Source organism: Triplophysa rosa, linkage group LG16 (genome assembly GCF_024868665.1).
Source record: "Triplophysa rosa linkage group LG16, Trosa_1v2, whole genome shotgun sequence".
Taxonomy (NCBI): Eukaryota; Metazoa; Chordata; class Actinopteri; order Cypriniformes; family Nemacheilidae; genus Triplophysa; species Triplophysa rosa.
In genome coordinates, this window is record NC_079905.1 from 10862876 (window position 1) to 10876333 (window position 13458).

Consider the following 13458-nt stretch of genomic DNA (forward strand, 5'->3'; position numbering starts at 1 on the left):
AGGCGCTAACTTTAGCCTGCTAGCACGGAAATTATAATCCCACCCTCTATGCGATTCGCTGTCCAAAATCAAGCCTCCTCCAAACACATTAATGTATTTCGTAAATCCACATAACGAATTACAAACTAAATGCAACTAAATGGTACATACCTGTCCAAGAAAGAGAGCAACCATGGTGTTGTCTTTCAGACCCTTTGCCTGCCAGAGCTGTCTCCATCGTGTAAAAGCTGAACCGATGCCAATTCGAGTTTTTCCTCTTTCATGATCCAGAGGTTTTTTCGTCACTGCTTTTTCAAAAACTGACTTTCGTTTTGTAGATTTACTTGTTGTCAGTTCCGCAGGAAAGTTTGATTGTTGCCGATTGTCCACCATTCTCCCTACATTGACACAGCGGACGTGAGCGTGCTACGGCGCTGATGAAGTATGATGTCTACTTGAACAGGGTGCGCAGTGGTAAGCAAAATACGTTGGCTGAATATGTACACATGACCAGTCACAGTGTTCGGCCAGAACGTTTTGATTGGGCAAACTTTTTTTGGTTCTACTCCATTCACAGACAAAATATAATTATAAAAATATTATATGACCACTACACTTCTTGATTGCTATCAGGATTTAAAGAGATTTCCAACCAACATGACAATAAATGTTTCTGTACAGGATCACCCACCATGCCTTTACATTGTTAAAGCTAAAACAAACCAACTGTTGATTGGGATTTGAGCTTACCCTGACCATTAAATATACATTACAATGTTCATTTTCAGTTAAATACGGGGTACTAAATGCTATTTTGTGCTGACTTTCACACCGAGTGAACTTAGTTCACAAACATGAAAGGCGCTACCATTCCATACCAAAGTACGTGCTGAGTTTTGTAACTCGCAAAGTGCTGCTTCAATGTTTTTAATGCTTCAACACATTTAATCGCCTGGTTTTATCCTTTTAATAGCCAAACGCAGTTTTTCTTTCAGTCCATGATGCAAGAAAATAGTACCCCATGGTAAATGTTTATCATATGCATTATGCAGCACTGGGTGTGTGATTTACCAAGCGCGGAGTTTGTTTGTTTACTCACTTCAGCCTCTTGTAGACAACAGTTGCGTTGGAGAGTAGAAGACCAAAAACAACGAATAATGAAATAATATTATTTTGCGACGGGAACCCGGTCGCCAATTGAGAATTTCGAGCGAACTCTCTCAGGTCTCTATTTGGAGCACGCACTGGCTGACGTAGGTGAGCAGAGCGCGCTTCCTACTCCCTTGAGAAAGGAAAGCGTGAACGCGCATCCATCCTCCTCGCTGCAACAGTAAATGCGGGCAGACGCCTGACTGAGTGCGGCGGTTCTTTCCCGAAAGCTCGGATGCCAGTGCACGGAGGGGTCTGCCGAAACAAACACGCACACAGATCCAAGCGGAGCCGAATCGGAGAGAAGACCGATGCATATTCAAACGGACACTCAGGTGTAAGTGATGCTACTACAAGTTAAAGTCCTGGAAGTAAAACCGCAGCAGACTGGGAATAAACGGATAGGAGATCGCCGTTCCTCGTTGCAGAGCGCACTCACATCATTTGGAATACCGAGACGCAGCGTGGAATTACTTGAGCCCTCAATTTCTGAACTGAAGTCAAGCCATTTTCTATAGCACATTTTCATTTTTGTTGGATTTATTTAATTTACCCCCTTTTTGTTATTTTTAATTTTCTACTGTTGTGTTTGATTAGGCTTTTTAACCTCCTTATATTCTAATGTTGAGCATCTACCCCTTTCATTTTTTTATTTTCTCATCTTCTGAAAATAGCCTGGGTTCGTCTTTGCGAGGGTAGATTGTAGCGAAATACACTCGATCTCTCAAACTGAGTCGTGTCATGGATGGCAAATTTCATTTGCATCTACGGATCAAATCGAGGAATATAGAATAACTACTGCTGACAGAGACAAGGTAGGTCGGTGGTTTTATTCCTTTGAATATTAACACACTATCATTACTGTTAACAATCGCATTATGTGTTATTGCAGTCTGTGTATTAGAATGCTTCGAAAAGACGACAGTCTTACAGAATACCCAGTTAGTTCATGATCCTTCAAGTTGCCATATGTAGCGGGTGAAAGTGTTATGTGCCACGGGGAGGAGACAGGTGAATCTGATCATAAGTCTTTTCCTATTTTCAGTCTGTGTACACTGCACCGCGCATTATTATGGAGAACTGAAATGCAATCAGGATTAAGGTTTCTGCTGTCTTTCCCATTCATCGCATAATGAACTTTGCGCATGTCTTATATCTTCCAAATCACGTATATGACGAGCTTGCATTCAGTCATAGCCATAACCCAGCAGGACTCGTCAAAAATGATGTCTATCAAACCATGAAACGTGGTCTTAAAGCTGCGCAAATCGAGGCTTTCCATAGGCTTGGTTGTAATGTTGCGTCCCTATCGAAGTGTTCTGTCGCAAGTCTACTGTTGCCGTTCGACTGTAATGTTTTTTGAAGGTGATAAAACTGTGATTTGGCGCCCGCTAGTTCCCGTCGCAACTAAAAATAGAATTCTAATCGTGTAGCAAGTAAGCTCGTGCAGATGTGTTTGATTTATGATCTTTAGCTAGTCCTTATCCTGATTAATGAAAGTTGGATTTGTCCGATGCTGTGCTGATACTGAGCAGTCACCCATCTGTTGAACGCGTCTTCACAACTCCTCTTTCAGTGCTGTTTCTCCTGTAGTGACGAACGCTAATATATTCTGCGCTAACGCTCAGAGGGGATGATCTACATTACTTCCCCGAAGACCGTTACTTTAAAGCAGCTTTGGCGCGCTTTGCTTAGACGAACGTAACGTCCATTTATTCGTGATGTACGAGTCTCCTGTATTGAGTAATCCTTTGCTTTTTCACTGCGTAATGGAAAGCGCGCGCGGATGGCAAAATGCATTAAGCCCGGCTAATTAATGAGAAATAAAACCAGGCTGCTGGGCGTAATAGCCTTTAAGGTGATGTGTGCAAGTAATGCATTCATGCCAAATTGATCAGTTTACTTCTCTTCATGCATGCGTGCAATGCAGTCACCGTGTTGTAGTGAACCCTTAGCTGTGTGATAACATGGATCGAATTATGTCTATTTCAAGCACTGCTTGATGAAAATTAACGGTGTGCATTGTTTTTTTTCTAATAATGCATCTGTTGCCTGTGAAAATCAGGAGGAAATTGTCTGTGTATGATCTACACAATCCTGTTGGAGAGATTGATTCCCACCGTTGTTTCTTGCATGTGATGGGGCGTAGAGAACTGCATATGGACTACGTACCAGGCAACAGCTTGGTCTTTCCTGGATGAGTGGTCCCTGGCCATCCCATTGTTTTAGAAAAATGCCCTTTCTATAGATTTCCACCTCCAGTTCCTCTTTGGACCATACGCCAGCCCCTGTTGTACGTGTTTGCGAGGCACCCCACTGAAAGTATGACCTATCAGGTTCGGGCAGTGAGATAAAGCGTGATATTTTAATTCTCGCAAACACTGTCAGCTTGCATTCACTGGCTGGAAAAGCCCTAGTGAGCAATAGCGCCTGACAAATGTGCTTTAGCCCCTTGTCTGGCTTCAGCAGGCTTTCGTGTCAGTCGTCCTCCAGCGCAACAGCCTTATCTGTTATCAACGCTCTGCGCTTAGAAATGCATTCATTCAGGAAAGCCAAATCTGGTTTAAATTCCATTGTTCACGTTGTTGTGTAATGCTGGGAGTTTGCGTTTTGAGGCGCAGATGCTACAATCAACAGGGTGCTTCTGGCTTCTAACCGTCTTTATGTGTCAATATTTGTTGTGGGTCATTTTGTGTACAGGGCTGTCTAAAGCTGGAGGGCCCTGTTGGATTAGGCCATATGAAATGACATTGCGTTACCAAAGTGCTGTTTTAATACAGAAATGGGGGAAAGGATATCCCTTTCGGAAAAACAAGCAGGCAAACATTATTTTAGATGTAGCTAGATATGAGTACAGTGACCTTCAATAAAACCATTTTGTAAATATGTAAGAACGCAGTCATAGGATGATTCGAAGGGCTTTTATCGAGCCTGATGCGTGTATGTTCCTGCTGTCCCCTAGTCAACCATTTGGAGCTGTCATTTTCTGTCTCGCCCGTTGAAAGACTCCGGGTCTAGTAGCAGTGCACTCTGGTTTCAGCACGCTGCCCAGCAGCAATATTTGCTTTTATGTAATGTTTTTTTCCATTATGTTCAGCCAAGAGAGAAAGTTAAAACCTCACAGATTGTATTGATTCTTTGTCTCTAAGCCTCTGCGCTGTTGTACAGGAGAACCCCTGAGACTTTGAAGCGACACGCAGTCTTGATGGCTTTTTTCCCCTTGCTGTATTTTTACGGTCAAACTCAATCTCTCATTTTGTGTTTGACTCCGAGCTCTGAATTTCACTTCCTGACAGTTCTATAGACGAGCATCATAGGGCTGCTTTGTCATTGCTATTTGTCAGGCCGGCTCAGTGATTCATTACAGTTTTTTTAGATTATTTGTTTGACTTTTTGTCCTTTATAACTCAAGCAGTTGGGACACTTGCTGCTTTGCAATGTGCAACCAGCGACCAGTTAACTTTGTATTGTTTTAGGAGATGAGTTAAAGAAATATTACAGACAAAAAGCATTCATACATCAATATAGTTCCACATGAGACAGCTGTTGTTCAGAACAAATCAGCGGTAATCAGATCTAAGATTGAACAAATTTCTAATTAAGACATAAACAGAATCAGTGTGCCATTACAAATCAAGCTGCATGAATAGCAAGTGTTTTTTTTTCTTCAACCAGGTTCCATTTCTTCTCACAGTTACTATAGGAAATGATTTGCTTTAGGAGAAAGGAAATTACCATTCAGATTTATCACATTAGTGCTGAAGACGTTGATCTCAGAGTGATGCACAATGAGTTTGAGCTGTCATGTGACAGATATCACAGTAATTATTCAGGCAGTGTGACACAATTCTATACAGTAGCTTGAAATTCAACCCCTGACAACAGCTTTGTAAATCGTCTTAATTGTTATCTAAGTTCCTTGGTAATGTTTTATAGCTTATGCACTCTGTAAATAGATGATATCGTGGAAGTCGGAAGCTTATATTTGGCATATATTTAGATTATGTGATGTGTTCCCACAGACTCTATTTGTAAAGAGCTGCCTATTATGCTTTTGAGTTATTTCTAGTTAACAATGAACTGAACATAATTTAAAAAATACTGTTTTGTTTTACAGTTTGCCTATTACGTGGCCCTCTCCAGAGGGGTCTTCAAGTCCCTTTTGCAATGTGTTTTAATACAAGTGGTTCTCCTTATCCCCCTGTACACATCCTGCCACTTCCTCTTCTCAGAGCGGCTTTGAGTAGCATCTTTCCTCCTCGATATTTTTGGGTAGTCTCAGCAGTTCCCTAAACATTTATTTAGCTCTAGCATTGGCATGTAGAGAGCGATTTATTAAAATCCAGGAGAAGTGAATCCTGTGTACACACATGAACATGCCCTTGGAGCTCACCCAATTCAGTAAACGATGCTTTGATAAACTGTTCGTCCTGTTAAGCATTTTCACAGCAGCCACTCTCAGTAATTAAATGTAGGCAGAATGCTACGTGTAGCTCAGGCCACCGGCAGTAAATGTCTACTGTGTGTTTGTGCATGGAGTTCCCAGTAGACATCTGATGTGGTCTGTTGAGTGTAAAAAATGTGTGTTTTATACTGCCAAGGCAATATCATCATCATTATGCCCTTAAAAATGCTAAGGTCTTGTACTAAGTGAATAGCATTTAGCTTGCAATAACCGTATTGGATCTTGGAGGCCCTGCTGCAATTACGTTAATGTGGCTACAGACTAGCAACACAGACTAACTGTGGAAGTTCAGTGAATTAAACAGAAGGATTGAGCTGGACATATCATGTTAATTGCTGGTGTGACTTCATGCTGTGACAGAGCCGAACATCTGGAACCTTCCGTGAAGCCTCTGTTAGATAGATCTATTATTTTGTGTTGTGGAAAGACTGCAATGCTAATGATCCTCAAGGCACTTTATACATCTCGTTCTGCCCACTGTTGCAATGCATAATGCATAAGACTCGCGTGAACAGGATTAGGACACATTATCATTAGGAAGAGTGCTGCATTAAAATTGGATTATTACAAGACTCCTGTACTGTTAGGTTAACCATACGTGCCATTTTTCCGGGACACGTCCTTCCCAGGATTTTGGCTGCATCCTCCGGAGGTCGCATTTGTCGATCGCAAACGTCATCAAGGTTTTTTATTTCAGGAAAGCAACCGTTAAATTTCAAGGTACGAATGAAACTAAAATGATTATAAAATACATGTTCATTTTTTTACTGAAATGAGACAACCTCGATTACATATGCGGTCGACAAATGCGACATCCTGGGCAAGACGTGTCCCTGGAAAATGGCACGGATGGTCACCCTAGGCACTGTTGCTATTTAAAGGGATATTTCATAAAAAAATTCTTTCATCATTTACTCACCCTCATGCCATTCCAAACTGTATGACTTACTTTCTTCTGGAGAGCACAAAAGAAGATATTTTGAAGAACGTTGGTAACCCGACAACATTGGACCCCATTGACTTCCATTGTACAGACACAACACCACTGAGGCATTTTTCAAAATATCTTCTTTTGTGTTCCACATAAGAAATGGTCACATACAGGTTTTGAACGACATGGGGGTTAATAAATGATGACAGAACCTTTATTTTTGGTTCTCTTTAATGAGTAAGTGACAGTGATGTCACCGCACCAGTCTGTCGAGATGAGCATTGCATGTTCTTAATAATGTTTCTCAACTTTTTCATCCATCCTAACAGGATGGGCTGAACTTCACAGGTTCTCTGGATGGGCAATATGTAATTTGTTCCCATGACTTTCTAAATGTAATTATTTCCTGGATATTCATTTAGATTTTCTCCTTTATTTTGTGTTGCTTAATTGTGTAAGCGTTGCCAACAAGTTAGTTCATCAAACATCTTCCAGCAGGGACATATTTTGTGTTATCATCTCCAACACTTCTGGCTTCTGCTTAAATGCTTGACGTAGCCAATAAATTAAAACACACTGTTCAGACTCTACTACAATGTAGACCAAATCAATGTCCCTTTTTCTTCTGACCTCTCTTGATTTCCTCCACTGCAACGTTGGCAATGATCGGATCTAGCTGGGAAAATGGCCCGATACATCAAGGCAAGCACCGGGGCTTTAGCGTTGAAGACGTGCAATCAGCCGACAACAGATCTATCCTTGCGGCACGGTCACGTAGAGCTCGTGGGCTGCAGTGGCCGGGTGTGGATTGGACTGCATTCAGTCCAGAAGCATTACACTGACTGATTGGGTTGACTAGATCCATAGCATTGAATTGAACTTCTGTGTTCCTGTAGCTTAATCGGCAGAGCTTTGCGCTAGCAACGTACAGTTAAAGTCATTGGTTGAACATGCATACTGAATAAAAATGATGTAGTTTGAATTCAACTTGAGTTATTTTGGATAAAAGTGTCTGCCAAAAGCATAAATGCTGTGTAAATGTGAACGCTTCTAAACTCTTCTGTTGACCATACATCTTTTCTCTCCGTTTTAATACATTTCATTAAAAAATATATTGAACTTGCCCTTTAATTATGAAAGATTGAAGGTATTGGTGAATAGAGAAAGGTTTCCATTGTTTGCTCTGCATAGATCAACATCCTTGGAGATTATGAAATTTCAATTCAGTAAAGGTTGTGCACAGAGGTAGTGTAGCAACAGACTTCATGTCGCAACATCACTGGTAACAGCACACTGGAGAGAACTCAGATTAAATGGCAAATTCCCAGGAAGTTTTGTTAATATAATAATGTGATTTAATGGGGGAAGAAATCTCTCATCTCCCTCCCCTGTGGTACATGTATTAATTGCATGTTCAAAATAGTTTATTAATCTGTCTGTTTATTAGTGAGTCTGTGTGCAGAAGCTTCACAATTCTGTTTCGTAAGAACTGCCTTGGAGAACCGTACAACATGCCATATTGAGGCCCTGGGTAGTTTTCTTTAAAAAAAAGCAAAGCATCTGCCTAATGTATAAATGCAAATGTAACCTTCGTCCCATTTTTATCTCACTTTATTGTTCGGTTAATTTGTAATATTGTTGTAAATTCACGAAATGCAAAAATTGTGTGGGTGAATATAAATCGTGAGTTTAATTTAATCTTGGCCCTCGAGTTAGCTTCATTAAATCGGTTTTGACCTCTGCCCTGGCTCTGCTTTTTCCTGAGGGGCTTTCCAGCACAATTGTGTTTCCTGTTGCCATATTGTGACACATTTCCTGGCTAATTAGGATATGAAAACTGTTCTATTCCATAATCTGAGAGCTCATGCACGCTTGAAAAACAGCGCTTGAAGCTTAGTTGTGATGGCATCTGTCAGACCTCTTCTTTCTTGCCATTATTATGATTACATTAGCTGATTAATAAGATAGTCGAAGGTTACTCTGATGGTAAACTTTGTGAAATAGGGGTGGGGGAATGCAGGGATGTGGTAATAGAATATCTAGACAATATGTGTATCCGACACAATCCCATGGCAATTTGTAATTTTTGGGCTAATTTTTATGATCTCATTCATACCTTTTAGTACAATCTGCTTTCGTGTTTGAGGTTTTGAGGTGGGGCTTCATTATTGTGCTTTTTTCTGATAATTGTATGATTTTATACCATTCACATCAGACACATTTATAAGAATTAGCCATCTTGTAAAATGGTTATGAATTCCCGTGAGGGCAGGATTCTGTGTCACAATATGATAACATTCTTTATGTTTAGTATTAATTATAACACATAGTGTTATAACACATTTTTTTATCTTCTGACTAAATTTTACTTTTGGCAATTAGCTTGTCTTGAGTTTGAATCAAAAAATTATCTAAACTTTGATTCTTTGTATTACTATACTTACATTGAGAGGCAAAATATTGCAATGCTTGGAAATACCCTTACAGTTGAACTACATAACTTCTTTTTTCCATTAGCAACTAACCCAAAGGTGGCCACCCAGTTCAGGAACTATGTTCTTGACAAGTTGACGACTTTCTGTACTTATTGAAATGATGAAATATTGGGGTTAGCCGTGTCATGTTGAGACTCTTATTCAAATAAAAATACAAAATGTTGGAAGGTGAAAAGGAGAAAAGTGTCCATGTGGGAATTGTGGGGCATAGAACAAAAAGGGGTGTGTCCTCATCATGCCAAGGGAAGTCAAGTTCAGGCTATGCAGCAAGAGCTGTTTGTCCAGCTCACTGTCGTTGGGCGATTTCATTATGTCATATATAGATCTCAAGGACATGAACAACCTCTGCAAAAATTACGAACTAAATTACCAAACCACAAACCAAATTATTACTGTCTTGAGGGTTTGCTGAGAAATCGGAGTGATCACATCTGGCAATAAATGTCTGTGATGGTAGTAAATAATTTTTACAGTGCCTCTTTTCAATTTGACCTTCGTCGAATATACCAGAAGTAAAATTAATCTTCTTATTGCTCTTCCTGGTGAACCCGCAGTGTTCCTCAGCTGCTACAGAGCATGGCAATAGTAAACCCAATGTCATGGTTTTGACTCTCGAGTAATGCTTTGGCCAAAAGCATATGTTCATGGAATAAACTTATTTAGAATGTCTTGAATAAAATATTAGTTACTTTTTAGAGGCCTGTCAAACTTTACATTATGTCAAACTTTTGATGACATTATGGATACTTTATTCAAATAGGACATTTTGGGATATTTTTGATCGAGTTTTTGCCTGGGTTATTACCTTCTTGATGCTAAGGTGTGGCCAGGCCATTGCTGTAAAGTTGCCAATGATATTCAAGAGTGTTAGCATGCTGCTAGAGTCTTGTGGTTGGCTGCTAAGTAGTTGCTTACAAGTTAATAATCTTGTTCCCTAGGTATGGCTCCTTAGATCCTATATCCCTAGATATGACTGGCATGAGTCCTAAATAGCAAGTTTAATATCCACAAAAAGAAAGTCTGACGTTATGCAGAGTAGTAACATTAAGCTTGAACTGTTTTTCTGCTGCATATATTATGCATACTGTGCGCATTATGCAGATTTTATGATAGTGAAACTAATTGTGGGTTGCATTTACATTCTGATAAATGTAAATGAGAGCAAGTGAAAAAAATCTGCATATCAATTTCTGTGAGAATCGTGGCCACTTTCAACAACTTACGGCTGTGTAGCGCAGTCAAACACTGTTTCTTCCTAGACTCGTCAACTAAAAACTCTAATATAAACATTTTCAGGCTTTGTGTTGCCTTCAAAAGCCAGGCGCGGTAAGCCCTGTTTTCATCTAGCTGTACTCTGACTGCATAATGGCTTTTGGATGCTCCTGACTCTAAGGTTTCTCGGGGGAGGTAGATGTTCAATGAATGACCAGTCAGATACGAATATCAGTTTTTCTTTTTTATTCTTTTTAAGTGCAAGTGTTACGCGTGTGGATTAAATCACGGCAAAACCGTGAAACGACCTTCCGTGTACTGTGATCCCAAAGGAAACATTTGATTTATAAGCTTCTCTGCCTTTGTCATTTGCAATACTCCATCTCTTACTCTCACTTCCTCTCTCTGCCAGCATCTCCCTCATTCAGATGAATGGAAGGTATGAGAACCATTTTTTGTAGCTCTAGTGGGTTTTTGTTATCCTGAGAGCGTTGTGAACATCTGAGCGTTTAAGCTGTAGTAACCTCTGACCATTTTAAACACTCGCTGAATCTCTACTGTGATTTCGTTCTCTTGATTTTTTTTCAGAACATTTAAATGTTCATAATAAATTACTAGGGTTGTCAAACGATTAATCACAATTAATCGAATCTAGAATACAAGTTTGTGTTTACATAATATCTGTTTATGTGCATATTAATTTTGTATTCATAAATACATACACATGCATGTATACATATTTATGATATATTTACATGTATTTATTTATATTTACCAATTTAAATTATATATATATATATATATATATAACACGTTTTTATAAATATAAAATTAATATACACAATACACAGACATATATTATGTAAACACAAACTTTAATTTTGGATGTGATTAATCACTTGACAGCCCTAGAAATAAATTCATAATGGACTTGAATTAAAGAAGGGTTACACAATATAGAAGAAAAATGTAATATGCAATAACTTGATAAATAATGTGATAGGCCATATCATATGAGATACAATGATGCTTTGAGAATGTAAAATCAATTTAAACTTGACAAAAATAAAGAAAGTTTAATAATAATAATAAGAGATCGCTCCCAAACTATTTTCAGTTTTTTTAAATTTACTATTTATAGGTTTGTGTTTAATTAAAATGATTCCATCTGTGAACTAGTGACAACATTTCTCCCAAATTTTGAAAAAAAAAAAAGAGTACAACTTTTCTAGGGTGATCATGTGCTGCCCCAAACATTTTATCTATTAAATATACTGTACATGTAATCAAGTTTTTGTGTGTTTTAAAGAAATTAGATTGCCTAAAAGTATTAAAAAGCAAATAAACATGATTTATTATTTATTATAGATTTAGTACCATATCACATTTGAAAGGTATCAACCCAGCTACAGTTCACAAGCACTGTATTAATGTTCTTGGCTTTAAATTACATTCCTCTGAATATTCCCCAATTTATGACATGTGGGGAGGGGAGTAGTGCCAAGACATCAGCTTTCAACACTGTTTGGTAATTTTCCTGCATGGCTGTGTACCTTACTTTATTATAAGAAGTGAAATGACTTGACACAGACACAATGACACTTTGTCTTCTGATTTTCTGCCCGTTCTCAAGCTCATCTGCAGCTTGACTAATTATGGCCCCCAGCATTAGGCCAAACAACAAAGAATTTTCCCAAAGCAGTTAAGCATGACAAGCATCGTCCTACCCTGTCTGCCGCTGATCGATGGACTTCTTGGCAAATTTACAGAGCTGGAATTTAAGAACGTGTGAATAAAGAGTACAGTTAATGCTCCCAGGAAAAAAGAAGGTCCTTTGTGGTGTTTCTGCTGCATTATGCCAGATTTACTATAATACATATTCCTCATCCCCCAGTGGCTTACCAGTGTTCTAGCAACACATTTATATAATGTTATAGTTATCTGGAAGCACAGTTAAAGCCAGAAAAAGGACAAGATAGATTGGTTTAATAATGTTTGGTGTCTGGAATCGGTCACTACTTATTAAAATGAAGTCAGTCACTTTTAATGTGCTATTTGAGATCATTATCAACTGACCTCAGGAACGTCTTGAAAGCAAAGAATTATCATAAACCTGATTAGACGCGTCTTTCTTCCTTAGGGGAAAGCAAGTCTTTTTAAAGCATGTGTTCAAGTAGAAGTACAGTCAACAGACAGTTTTATAAATGATTATTGTATAGTTCCAGTGGAGAATTATATTTTGTCTGACAAAAAGTTTTTTTCCTTTGATAAGTTGTCCAGGAAAGCAGTATACTGTATTCTGTTCAGATTTTCACTACATATTTTCAAGTTGAGTTGTCAAAATTTCTTGTCCGCTAGTCTGTCTTAAAGGAATAGTTCAACTTCAAAATGAAAATTCTGTCGTTATTTACTCACCCTGTTGTCATTTTAAACCTGTGTGATTTTTCTTTCTTCTGCAAGACACAAAAGAAGATATTTTGAAAAATGTTGGTCCCCATTGATTTCTATGGTATGGACCAAGTGAATGGGGACCAACGGCTTTCTGTTACCAACATTTACAAAATATCTTTTGTGTACTGCAGAAGAAAGTAAAATTTTGAATTTTGAATGTGAACTATCCCTTTAAGGGAGATTTGTACTGTATGTTGATGCTGATCAAGAAGAAAACAGTCATACTTGTTTCTGAAGAGATGAGTTGAAATCCATAATAGCATCATTACACATATCTTAGAAGCTACTGTTCTGCCTCATGCGAGTCAGTGTATTATAAATGAGAGGATATGTTTTGTTGTATAACCTGCAGTTCTGTCTCCACCCTCGGGCAAAAGAACAGCAAATGTTGTAAGAGCTCAAGCAGAATGGCTTCCGGACCTGTGCCAAATGAAATGATCAGGCTCTTAATTGGGGATTGTTGCATGCTATTTGACTCTCGACTTTAATTAGGTTCTGATGATGCTGCAGGAAACGCATGTTGCTGGAAGAGTTTGCCCTTGGCTGTCCTCTCAATGATTAGCTCTCCTAGTGGTGCAAAAGAAGCTTTCCGAGTCAGTTTGAGTTTATGCAGTTCTGCACTAACTCCTGTCAGGCTAGCCACGCTGTCGGCTTTTATTACATTTGCTTTGATTTAACAGGATTTGCAGACAACTTATTTATGTCTGGACTCAGAAATGAAGACACCTCCCCCCGCCCCAGTCATTGCTGTTATAATGCTATTAAGGGTAGAGGAA

General features: G+C 38.9%; 1 protein-coding gene across 14 annotated transcripts in view; it reads left to right on the forward strand.

Annotated features, from left to right (window-relative positions):
- The first annotated feature begins 1057 nt into the window (after nucleotides 1–1057).
- adgrb2 (adhesion G protein-coupled receptor B2) overlaps nucleotides 1058–13458 on the forward strand; it is a 253724-nt gene continuing 241323 nt past the window's right edge. For 7 of the 14 annotated variants that reach the window (XM_057354072.1, XM_057354077.1, XM_057354080.1 and 4 more), the window contains exon 1: nucleotides 1060–1943. The gene's annotated coding sequence lies outside the window, so the exon portion shown is untranslated. Of the gene's footprint in view, nucleotides 1944–13458 lie in introns of all 14 variants that reach the window. The other 7 variants (XM_057354076.1, XM_057354078.1, XM_057354082.1 and 4 more) reach the window with 3 other exon arrangements.